Source organism: Manis pentadactyla, chromosome 13 (assembly GCF_030020395.1).
Source record: "Manis pentadactyla isolate mManPen7 chromosome 13, mManPen7.hap1, whole genome shotgun sequence".
Lineage (NCBI taxonomy): Eukaryota > Metazoa > Chordata > Mammalia > Pholidota > Manidae > Manis > Manis pentadactyla.
In genome coordinates this window covers 37,452,112-37,463,092 of record NC_080031.1, presented here as the reverse complement: position 1 = coordinate 37,463,092, position 10,981 = coordinate 37,452,112, and the positions used below count along the sequence as shown (strand labels likewise).

General features: G+C 38.2%; 1 protein-coding gene across 3 annotated transcripts in view; it reads left to right on the top strand.

Annotated features, from left to right (window-relative positions):
* Nucleotides 1-852: 852 nt before the first annotated feature.
* RDX (radixin) overlaps nucleotides 853-10,981 on the top strand; it is a 91,314-nt gene continuing 81,185 nt past the window's right edge. For 2 of the 3 annotated variants that reach the window (XM_036895713.2, XM_036895711.2), the window contains exon 1: nucleotides 853-992. The gene's annotated coding sequence lies outside the window, so the exon portion shown is untranslated. The remainder of the gene's footprint in view (nucleotides 993-10,981) is intronic. The other variant, XM_057491089.1, reaches the window with a different exon arrangement.

The following is a 10,981-nucleotide window of genomic DNA, read 5'->3' as shown; positions in this document are numbered from 1 at the left end:
AGAAACCTGGCTATAAGTGTTCAGTCCCATGCACTCAGTTAACGGGCTAGAGTTAGAACATAGCCAAATGTCTAACCTTCTCTGTATCTAGGACAATTTAGGCTTGGCTACTCCAAGTTCTTCGTAACCAACTCCTTCCAACTGCCAAAGAATGCCTGTGGTAATAAAAAAATATTATCAAATATCGTTGTTTAAATAAAAATCTGTACTTTTTGATCGGGGGTATATCCATCGACGTTTTGGTGGAGTTAAACAATTGCCCCTGAAAAAGCTCGTTTTTCTAGTTGGATAAAAAGAGCCAAAATAATCTAAATGTTCTTGGTTGCAAATATAAATTCCCCTGAGATAGGCCCGTTTCTCTTTCCTGGTCCAAGATTTTCAGGCTGAACAGCCAAGCAACATGCTCGATTCGATTCTGGCCTCCAAGCGGGAAGAATTCCTCCTGGGGTCGACGGAAACGCCCTGGGTGAGTTTTCTAGCACCGGCGCGAGTTTCAAGTTTCCCCTGGAGGCGGAGGCGGCGCGCGCGCTCCGAGCTCCGTGCTGGGCTGCTCCTCCGCTCTCGGCTCCGCCTTCGCTCGGGCCCAGTCCTCCCCGGGAGAAGCACCCCTTCCTCCGCGCCCGCCCCGCACCGCTCGCGGCTAGGGGCTCGCAGCCCAGCTCGCGCGCGTCCTCGCCTCGCGGCCCACGGCGACGCCCCGCTGCGGCGGGGCTGCGAGTCCACAGGGCGTGGCGGGGGCGGGGCGCGGGCGGCGGCAGCGGCAGCGGCAGCGCTCAAGCCGCGGCACGAGGCCGGCCGGCCGGCAGGGCGGGGGGCGCGAGGCAGCCCCGCCTTTCCGCCCGAGGAGCGGCCGGGCGGCCATATTGCGGAGTCGTGTGCGGCGGCGGCGGCGCCTTTCCTTTCCGGCGGCGCGAACTCTCCCCGCCGCCTTCCCTTCCCCGCCGCCGCGCAGCGCCCCGGCCGCCCGCCGGGCGGGAAGAAGCCGCTCCGGGGTAAGCCGCCGCGCCGTCCCTGCTCCCAGTCGCTGCTCCCCGCTTCGCCGCAGACACGGAGGTGGCGGCCGGAAGGTGCGGGGCCGCGCTGCCCAGCCTCCGCGCCGCCAGGGCCTCGCGCGCCGCCGTTGGCGCCCTGCGGGCCGCGCCGGCCGGGCCTCTCCCGGGCTCGGCGGCTTCCGCGAGGCCGGCCCGGACGCGCCGCCGCGCGCTCCTCCGCCGGGGGTCGCGCGGCCCGCTCTAGGCGTCTGCCCGGACGCCCCTGGCGTCCTGGGAAACGGTCGCGTCCGGGCGCGGCCGCGGGCTCGGCCTCGCACACCCCCTTCAGCGTAGTTTGAAAGTACACATATTAAGCGTAGGCAGAAATGACAATTTGCAGTGCAGGGAAGGAATTTATTAGAACTTCTCTCCCTTCGTCCAGCTTCAAAGGAAGGGTGACGGGCGTCAGCGTGCGCCCCGCCCTAGCGGCAGAGGGATTTTGCTGCATTGCCGGGACCGGGGCGAGGGCCGAGCTTCCCGGCCGGCCTGCTTCGCCTGCCTCTGCTGCAGGGGCCTCACAACTTACCTGGGTCCTTGAGGCAGCCCGATGTGGTACCTTAGGCCCCACCACACAAGTTGCAGTACTTTACAGCTCCCCCACCGCTTCCTTTAAAGGGTTCAGAACTTAATCCCCTGGCTAACTCTGGAAGAGGAGCACCACATTATTTCACTTTAAGTAGAGTAAGTCACTTCTATACGGATAGGTCATCGTTCTTTAACCATTCCCAATATGTGGTATATTTTCCCCCCTTGGAAGTGGTAATTAATGAGGTTGAAAATGTAAAGTCAACTTTATCAAAGGTGTATTTTGAATTACAGTTGGGATTTTGTAGAAATTTTAATGAGTCCCGAGGCATGCTGTAAATGTAAAAGCCTAAGATAATAAGGATTTATTTGATAAAGGAGTAGCTTGGACATAGACATTGCAACCTATTGTTTATGGAGCATACGTTTTTTTAGAACACTAAATACCCTTTTATTTTCGGAAGAAGCTCTGAGTGAACAATTGCCCCCTTCATTTGCGGAATAAGTAATGGCCTAGTCCATTTACCAAAACAGCATTCTTTTGACTTGAGAAGAGAGACTAATAATCAGAATGGCAATTTTTAAAATTTGAGAATTCAGTTTCCTTCACTACTATGCTTTATTTTCCAGAGACGAATAATTTCCTCAGATGTGACAAAATATAGAAAAGTTTTTTAAAATTAATAGTATGCTGTGAAAAAGATTGCACTTGATTTGCTTAATGATTTTTTTTTAGATAGGATGGAATCTAATAAGCATTAAATATTAGTAAGGAATGCTTACAATTGGAGTTCTTTAAAGTTTTATTTAAGTGAGACAAAATTTGGCAATGACATTTAGTACTCTTAAATTCTTGCCCTTGTGAATTATACATTGTTTTGTTCAGTCCTATAGTCTCACGCATGGAAGAAGAGGTTCAGAAATACTTGCAGAATAAATGTAATTAAATTCAGTGAGGGCAAAGGACAGTTGAGTTTGTCTTTTGTTTTGGACATTGTTACTAAACTGGAAATTAAATTATTCTTTTTCCTCTGGTGTTAAGTGACAGTCTTTGCTGTTTTTTCTCTTTTGCAAAGCCTTATTCTCAGGGAAACAAGGGTTGTTTTTTGTGTATTACTTCACCATTTCCAAGAGCAGAATTGGATTTACTATTTATTTTTCTCTTTGGCAGGCTGTTGAAAGTCTTTGTATTTTTATCGCTTCTTGATCTTACAATCTGTTATGTATAGTCTGATAGAGTATGAAATGTTGAGTGATGGTGGGAGCTTTGTTTTTTAACTTAATGCATTTTAACTTAACACCATTTAAAAATGGCAATTTTAATTAATATTGCCCAAAGACTAAAGCCTAAAAAATGTGTTCTGCTGAGGTTGTGAAGACTAAACTATGCTAGTGGAACATACCTGAAAGGGTATAGCTTATTTAATTCCATGCTTTTGCTGTGAAATCTGGGAAGTGAAGGAAGTCACCCCTTCTGGGACGGCTTGAATCTCTTGCAGACCATGAGCTAGTGCTTGATGTCAACCCCTGGGGTACGGGGTTCAGTAGAACTGGATTGAATTGCTGAAGACTTTATCTTTACAGGGTTATTTTAAGCCTCATGGTAGTGTTACGTATGGCTAAAGTCTGCTTAGGGAACTTCTGCAGCCCAGTATATGGTCACCTCTTCCATTATAGAAGTGGACAGTCTGACTCCAGAGAATTCCTCAGTTTCTAGCCTCTTTCAGAAAAATCCTGCCTTTCCTATTTCTTTTAGTACTTGGTATATTTATCAGTGTTAATTTATATTGAACATTTCTTTTAAAGTATGACAGAGTTAAAAAACCTAGAAAGATATAAACAGAAAAGTAAAAGTCCTTCTTACTCCCCAGAAACCCACACACTTTTTCCCAGTCCTGCTTTTCATAGGTAACTGTTACTTGAAGTTCTTCTATATAGAAAATGCCAATACTTAGTAAAGGATAAACATTTACTTTGTATCCCTTATTTGTGCTTTAAAAGTCTATATAAAAACAAGGTTATTTTGTAACAGACATTGAAAGGGTGTTTATTACTAGCTTAAACATTAATGTTTCTCACATTTTCATCGTTTAAATGAAATGACAATGGAATTTTCTGTGATTCACAAAAGTGTGTTTATATACATGTGCACGTAACTTTAGTGATTGAAGGTCAAGTTCACTTTTTGTTCCTAGATTATGTCATGTAATTGACCGTGAAAAATGGTGTTCTTTAAAAAAGGGTTTATGATTTTAGGTAGTGAAATGCCCATATAATATATGTATCTTTGTACCTGGGAACTGTTTGGAAAGGAAATAAGGTCTTTATGATTCACTTCTTTATTTCTTGATTTAGTTTAAAAAGGAATTCTAGTTTCAGCTTCCCTGAAACAGAGGGTTCATTCAGGTTAAGAGTTAAATAGAACTTTTTTTTTTCTTTGAATCGGCAGGGTGTTTAGATATCCTTGCAGATTTGCTAATTTAGTTTTAAGTGGATACTATAATTTGCATATGAATAATTTTGTATTTTTTTCCTACTGTAATATCAGTTACTCTTTAACAGTAGAGTTCTAAATTACATTTTATAGAAGTTAGTCATATATATGTAAATAAGGTAACCAGACTTATTTTTACATCAGGTGATATATAACTAGAATGCTCAAGTGCTGGTTACTTTTCTATGTAATTTATATACATGTGAAAGAAGAAACTTTAGAGTTCTAGTAAAGTTGATTTGAGAAAGACATTCTCTTTATTGTTAACCATTTGGAGAAGAGGTCAGCAACCTGGTTTGTAGACCAAACCCAGCTTGCTTGCCTGATTTTGTAGTTTTTTGGAACACAGAAATGCCCATGCATTTACGTATTGCGTATAGCTGCTTTGAGCTATAATGGCAGAGTCTATTTTTTGCAAAAATAAGTATTTACTGTGTGGCCGTTTACAGAAAAAGTTTGCCAACCCCTGATTTAGAGGGGAAAAAAAGTCATGTCGAAAAAATGTTTTAGAAACAGTATCAAAGAAGGTACTGCCTTTTTTTTCTTTGTGATTGTAGAATTTAGAGAGTTACGAAGTTTAGTATCAGTAATTGGTAGTTTTATTCTGAGTTGCAGGTAATCTCTGTGGGCTTTCAGGATCTTAAATGTTTCTTTTAATTGATTTGCTAAAGGTTGAAATTAAGTAAGACTGGCTCCAGGTGCAACTGTGAAGTGAGCAGTCTTCAATTTCACGCCCTTACATCATTTGAGATGCTTTGGCTGCAATAACAGAATTCTTAAACTATCTTAGGTAATGAGGAAATTTATTATAAAGTCCAAAGGTTCAAGAATAGCTCAGTAATGACATCAAAGACTCATTCTCTTTCCAGTTCTCTGCCCTGTGATTTTCTCGCATTTGCTTCATAGTAAAACTGCTTTCTCCTTGTCCCAATTTGGCTGCAGCAGAACTAGCATCCCATCCAGATACATTATACAAAAGAATGAGAAGGGCTGTCCCTTTTCCAGAAGAACCCCCAACAGATGTCTTCTTGGTCTCATTGGCCAGTATTGGAGTACATTCCATACCTAACCAGTCACTGGCAAGGATAATGGAATTGCCCTTTCTTTTAACTGTGTTTCTACCAGATTATTTTCCTGATTCATATACCAAATGTCTTAGGTTCTTTCTTACCTCCACCCAAAATTGTATCCAAGATTAATCTGTTTAGCATGAATATGTGAGTGCATATCTTTTTGGGTACCAACCTTACTTAAACTACAATATGAAAAGTGTAGATTCCTGCTAAAATTCTTTAAGGCAGTGGCTGACAAGCTATGACCCCTAAGCCAAATCCAACCTACTGCCTGTATTTGTAGTTTTATTTGAACACGTCATAGCTCATTTGTTTACATATTATCTGTGGCTGCTTTCATGCTACAACAGCAGAGTAGTTATGCAACAGAGATCATATGGTTTACAAAACTGAAAAATTTACTTTTAGCTGGCTCTTTACAGAAAGTTTGCCGACTCCTGCTTTAAAGTATTTTTCATACACTCAGACAATTATAATCATATGCCAAATACTCTGGGTGTTTGGTGAGTACAATACTGAGAAGGTCACACTAATGGGAATATAGATGTGCCATATTGTATACTATAAAGCATGCAAAGTGCTTTTGTGTGTATAAACTGGAGTTAATAGTTCAGTGAGTATTCTTAAGTCTTCTGTGATGTGAGTTTTGAGTGTTTGTTTCCTACTTCTTTTAAAATCTTCCAGTTGTTTCTATAAATTAACTAATAACCTTTAATAAGTTAACCAGAGTAGATGTTGTCTGTAACCAAAAATTCTGGCTAGTACAAGGAGTGATGTGGGCACATGAGTGCAACACAGGGACTCTTATTAAAAAGGGATAGTGGAGACATAGGAATCTAGAATTCTGGCTTTTTTACTGAGTGTGAGAGGTGGATGAAATTTTGTTAGCCATTATGAGGACTCGTGATATTTAAACTGTTCTTAGATTGTAGATTTACGGAAACTATAAAAATTTAGTTTGGTTATTAAACAAAGTTCATATATATACCTAAAGAGTTTAACTACTTTCATTTAATCAACAAGTATTGTGATAATTAAAGTACCATTAAATGTGTTAAATTATCTCGCCTTTCTTTGATGGTCAGATTAGATGAGACTATTGAAAGAGGCTTGAATAGAGATGATAAAGACCTGAATTTGAGAGACCTAGTCAGGAATGTTTTCTCACATTCATGTTTGCTGTCTTTTGTAGTGTGTTGCTTATTAACTTGGTCATTTAAAATGTAAAAAATGACAGGAAAATATTGCCTTTGACAGTAATCAACAGAAAAAGTCATATGAATACTACATGTAAATTTAATTCAGCAACAAAATCAACAAACATCTGAGGCCCTACTGTAAGCCAGACACCATCCTAGTTTCTCAAAAGGGGGATTAAATACCTTATTGAGTATATGATAGGATACTGATTTTAAAGGTATTTAAGAAACATCTTATGCTGTTCTAAAAATAAGCTTCTGTATTCCAAAGAAGGAATACAGAATGGCAACAGGCACATAAAAAGATGCTCCACATCACTAATCATTAGGGAAATGCAAATCAAAACCACACACCATTTAGATTGGCCACTATCCAAAAGACAAGAAATAACAAGTGTTCGCGAGGATATGGAGAAAAGGGAACTCTCCTACACTGTTGGTGGGAATATAAGTTGGTATAGCCACTATGGAAAACAGTATGGAAGTTCCTCAAAAAACTAAAAATATAAACACCATATGATCCATTAATTCCACTTCAAGGAATTTCTCTCTGAGGAAAACAGAATCACTGATTCTCTGAGATATATGCACCCTTATGTTTACTGCCACATTATTTACAATAGCTGAGATATGGAAGTGTCAATCAGTGTATGAATGGAGAAAGAAGGTATGGTATATACAGTGGAATATTATTCAGCCATAAAGAAGAAAGAAATCTTGCCATTTGTGACAACATGGTTGGACCTAGAGGGTATTATGCTAAGTGAAAAAAGTGAGGCAGAGAAAGACAAATACCATATAATTTCACTTACCTGTGTAATCTAAAAACAGAACAAAATGAACTAAGTAGCAATAGACTCAAGACTCTGATAAATGACTGGCAGTTACCATGGGGGAGGGGGATAAAAGGGCACAATAATTTGCTATCACAATGTAAGTTGGTCTTGGGAATGTTAGTAGAGCATGAAGATTATCAGTGATTCTGTAACATCTTTCTATGTTGACAGATAGTAACTGCACTAGTTGGGGTGAGGATTTCATAATATAGGTAACTGTTGAGCCACTGTGTTTTGTACTTGAAACTAATATACAAGTGTATATCAACTATACCTCAATAAAATAAACTAACTGTAATATCTGGTGTTTTAAAACATATAAAGCTTAGAATTGTGTGAAAATTTCCCAGATCGGTTTGAGGCTTTGCTTCTTTCCTGCTACTTAGGTGACTTACATGAACCTATGTTTGTGTTTCCACTTTTAAACATTTATTATATGAATTTTAGATGTTTCCATTATTGTAAAAAGAAATTAGACTGGATTTAGCTTTCTTATCTTTTAACATTTATAATTATTCATTGCAAATAGTAATAATTTTTCTTCCATGGGAATAATACAGATACGGTGTTTCTTCTAAAATTACAAGTTTATTTAAGAAAAGAATCTAAATTCAGTGTAAAACTTTGTAAAATTGAAGTTCTGCTCTTTATTTGTTTTAAGTTCTAAAATTTGCATTTTCATAACATGTATATATTGCTAAAAAAATGTTGAGTATTTCATTTCCTTGAAAATATCCCTAAATGAAAATTTAGAACTGCATATAATCCTTACAGCACATCCATTTACAGAGGTGAGGTGATAATACCAGTGTTGACGTCCACTTACAGCATCTTTAGAGGGTAGTCTTTTGACATGAGAACAGCGGGGGAAGAGTGTCAGCTGCTTTGTAAAAATCTCTAGTGATTGTTTGGAATGGGGTTGTCTAGAAGGGTGTCAGGAAGAGGCAGAATAGGAGAGCTGAAAGACTCCGGTACTGGGGGTTAAAAGGACGTCTGGCTTTGTTAATCAGCCTTAATGGTTTGGGCAAGTCACTTACCTGGATCTTCATTTCCTTATTAGCAGAATGAGGGATTGTGATGCTTATCTTGGGTAGGGGGAGAAAGGACAATTATGTGAAGATAGATAATGTAAGAAAAGTGTCTGAAGAGTGAAGATTCTATGAATACTCCCTCCATTTACCTTGCTTTGCTTGGCCTTGCTTTTGGCATTATTAATTTATTTGCAAAATGGAGCTAAAAATTCTTACCCTTTTTCCTTTATTTGAGGAAATCACATGGCATTACATAGGTACAAGTGCATTACTATTGCTATTAAATTCAGTATTAACACTGAGCTAGAAATATAGTAAGCATAGTTCTGTGTATATTAGAGGTTTTAAGCCTATAGGTCTGTGAACTTGGATGGGAAAAACGTTACATCTTTACACATTTTCTTCCATTAAGAACACGGACAGCAGTAGCATTAGCAATAGCAGAGACTATTTTCTATAGAAATTGCAGATATTTTCATAAATCATACTGTTGCAGATATCTGAAAGTGACATTTATGCTCATCATACTTAGAAGTTTAGTAAAATCACTGGTATTATTTAAAGATTAAAGTGTATATATTATACATTAATTCTGTAATTTTATGTATTTTGTGCATTTAAAAATACTTCCTTAAGAAGGGCTTTATAGGCTTCCCTAGAGGGGCCCTTGGGTGGGGGGGGGGGTGATTAAGAACCTTTTTTGTTTGACTGCCAGAGTTACCTTATTATTTCAGTTTATACTTCTTGCCACACTGCTTCCCAATCCCCCAGTAAATTGGCAGAATTCTTCTTTTGTAATTTTTGGTCAGTGGAGATACCACAGTTGTGTTCAGAGATTGCTTCTGTGTCTCAAAGATAGAAAAAAAATGACAGTTAGGCTGGGGGAAAAGAATACCTTAAAACTAGACAGCCTAGTATAAATTATTGAAGTGTCAGTGTAGGTCCTGTGTGGACTAGACTCAACACCTGTTTTACCACCTGACAGGTGGGAAGAGTCTGTTGTGCCACTGACTTAATAGAGCTGAAAGTGTTAAAAATGAGGCAGTTTTCTAGTGTACGAGGTAGAGAGAAGGTTGTTTTAGGGTCACCCTCAGAGTTAAAAGACCAAGAAGATAATGTTTTATGTGAATTTTTGTCTCTAAAATGTGGCACCATGTTTGAGTGGGAGTTCATACACATTTTCTGGAAGTGGAAGATGGGTATGCTTTGCTTGGCCTTGCTTTTGGCGTTATTAATTTATTTGCACGCTTTGTTGGGTCTGTCGCTGCCATTATTGTGCTTCATTGCTTCTTGGGGAGTCAGTATGGAAATGGAGATGCAGGGTAAGATCACTTTCAGAAATTTATGACTGGGGTGGAGGGAGTAAATGTTTTTCTCAAAATTATATACTATGAGGGTAGAGGGGAGAAGAGTTAATTTTTTGTGTCTTTTATATGGCAGTGGTTTAGGTGATTATATATATTTGTTTATATTTTTTAAGAGAAAAAATAATATTTGTAAAAAATTTTCTGAAGCAAATTTTATATATTTGTTTTAGAGAGGAAATTAAGAAAGACACTGAAACAAAAAGTTAGTTTTCAAGATGAATCAGAGGTGTAACCCCAGGACATGTATCTAGTTAGGTATCTTGGCTTTTCATGTTACATTTTATTAAATTGTCCATTCTTTATGCCAGTTTCAAGGAAAAAAACATACTAATCCAGTCATAGGACTAGGAATGTATTCTTGAGGTTAAATAATATAATCATTATATAAATACTTTTTCAATAATCACTAATTTGGCTAAAAACTTAGGTTTTAATCACATTTATACACAGCTACATCCTAAAAAATTTAAGGTAGAATTTTTATGTGTATTATATAAGCTAGTAAACTGACACATAAACAAATGAATGGAATGTGTTTTTAAAATACTCATCTGATTTTAAAATTAGGAATTTAGCAAAAATAAGCCCCTGATTAGTATTAAGTTCTCAGTTCTGTGTATTGAAATATCATTTGTAAGGATACCTTGTTTTTATCTAGTTATAAAGGGTGGCTGCATGTTATGCCTTTTCACTTATCCTTATGTAAATATTGACAGTTTGTCATAATATACAAAAAACCTGTAGTAGTCCATCATCATGTTATCATGTGGTTTCAACATTACCTTAATTGTGATTTTAATTATTGGCTGTTGAGTGCTGCTGAGAATATCTTGGTACAGATTACTTTCTCTTCTTTATTTCCTTGGGTTGTAGTCCAGAAGCAGGATTTCATGTTCAAAAAAGATCTGTAGCTTTTGTTTTATATTGACAATTTTCTAGAAATACGGAGCCAATTTTTTATGTTGCTGCCAGCAACATACCTACTTGTTTATCAACATGGTCTGCTCAGTACTGGCATGGATAATTAATAATTATTTTGCTAGTGTAATGAATACATAATCAGAAATACCTTAAAGCCATTTTGGTTTATAGTTTTAATCAGTACAATTGCATTTTTTTTTAACATAGATTTATTTGTGAATCGTTTCTCATTTAACCATTCTGCTGAGTGGGGTCTGAGGCACATCTTTAAACATTTAATTATTACTTTCCACAGTAACTTTTTGTTGTGCCTGTTGCATATTTTTTGTTCTATTACTTTTGATATTATATTCTACCTACAAAAGGATTTTAAATAAAACATATTAATCTGTTTTTATCATAACCTATTTTATCTTCCTTAGTCATATTTTCCCTCTAAAACTACATTTTTTTTAAGTCTCTTAAAAAAAAAGATTAACCTACTTAGACTTTACTAAACATTAT